The sequence below is a fragment of the Pseudochaenichthys georgianus genome, chromosome 14 (genome assembly GCF_902827115.2).
Source record: "Pseudochaenichthys georgianus chromosome 14, fPseGeo1.2, whole genome shotgun sequence".
Lineage (NCBI taxonomy): Eukaryota > Metazoa > Chordata > Actinopteri > Perciformes > Channichthyidae > Pseudochaenichthys > Pseudochaenichthys georgianus.
In genome coordinates this window covers 989866-991661 of record NC_047516.1, presented here as the reverse complement: position 1 = coordinate 991661, position 1796 = coordinate 989866, and positions in this window count along the sequence as shown.

Sequence of the window (1796 nt, the reverse complement as noted above, 5' to 3'; positions counted from 1 at the left end):
CTGGCTAACATTACTTTAAATGCATGGTGCACATGGCTCTGTTACCCATGAATTAGTGTGTGAAAGATGGGTGAGTTTGATGTGAATTTAAGGGAGATATGGCCATTTCATCCACACCTCACGACTCCCATTAAAGTGATTGAAATGTACAGGAATCTGTCCATTTCAATCACATTTGATGACCCGTCCAGGGTGACTTTCTTCCCCACGAATTAGTGTCTGAAAGCTGGCTAACATTACTTTAAATGCATGGTGCACATGGCTCTGTTACCCATGAATTAGTGTGTGAAAGATGGGTAACGTTGCTGTGAATTTAAGGGAGATATGGCCATTTCATCCACACCTCACCACTCCCATTCAAAGTGATTGAAATGTACAGGAATCTGTCCATTTCAATCACATTTGATGACCCGTCCAGGGTGACTTTCTTCCCCACGAATTAGTGTCTGAAAGCTGGCTAACATTACTTTAAATGCATGGTGTACATGGCTCTGTTACCCATGAATTAGTGTGTGAAAGATGGGTGAGTTTGATGTGAATTTAAGGGAGATATGGCCCTTTCAAACAGGGAGATGTACAGGCCTTTATTACCCACGAATTAGTGTCTGAAAGCTGGCTAACATTACTTTAAATACATGGTGCACATGGCTCTGTTACCCATGAATTAGTGTGTGAAAGATGGGTAACGTTGCTGTGAATTTAAGGGAGATATGGCCATTTCATCCACACCTCACCACTCCCATTCAAAGTGATTGAAATGTACAGCACTCTGTACATTTCAATCACATTTCACGACCTGTGTAGACTGGCTTTCTTACCCATTAGGTACACCCGACAAAGCCACCTCTTCGGGGCCGCTCCAAGACCCCCCAAACACGGACGCAGCAGCCCCAGCATCTCTCCCTGACATGAGCAAACAGGTTATTTCAGACTTCCATGACATACCCCGGGGAAAAGCACCTCTATGTGGCCGCTCCAAGACCCCCAAAACACGGACTGAGGAGCTCCAGGATCCCTCCCATGTACCTCCAGAACCTCGAGCACCTTGGGTCCCCGGGCCCCCGAACTTAAGCACTCCCCCACGGACTAAACCAAGATGATCACACCCTCAAGAATCTCGTGCCCCTGGCTACACTTAAAGGGGGTCTACTTTGCGGTGCTTTGCCGTCCGCCCATCGGCACCCATAGTCGGCCTTCTTCACAGCAGCAGCACCCAACCTCCATGGAGGATTTTGCTCGTGCCCCTGGCTACACTTAAAGGGGGTCTACTTTGCGGTGCTTTGCCGTCCGCCCATCGGCACCCATAGTCGGCCTTCTTCACAGCAGCAGCACCCAACCTCCATGGAGGATTTTGCTCGTGCCCCTGGCTACACTTAAAGGGGGTCTACTTTGCGGTGCTTTGCCGTCCGCCCATCGGCACCCATAGTCGGCCTTCTTCACAGCAGCAGCACCCAACCTCCATGGAGGATTTTGCTCGTGCCCCTGGCTACACTTAAAGGGGGTCTACTTTGCGGTGCTTTGCCGTCCGCCCATCGGCACCCATAGTCGGCCTTCTTCACAGCAGCAGCACCCAACCTCCATGGAGGATTTTGCTCGTGCCCCTGGCTACACTTAAAGGGGGTCTACTTTGCGGTGCTTTGCCGTCCGCCCATCGGCACCCATAGTCGGCCTTCTTCACAGCAGCAGCACCCAACCTCCATGGAGGATTTTGCTCGTGCCCCTGGCTACACTTAAAGGGGGTCTACTTTGCGGTGCTTTGCCGTCCGCCCATCGGCACCCATAGTCGGCCTTCTTCA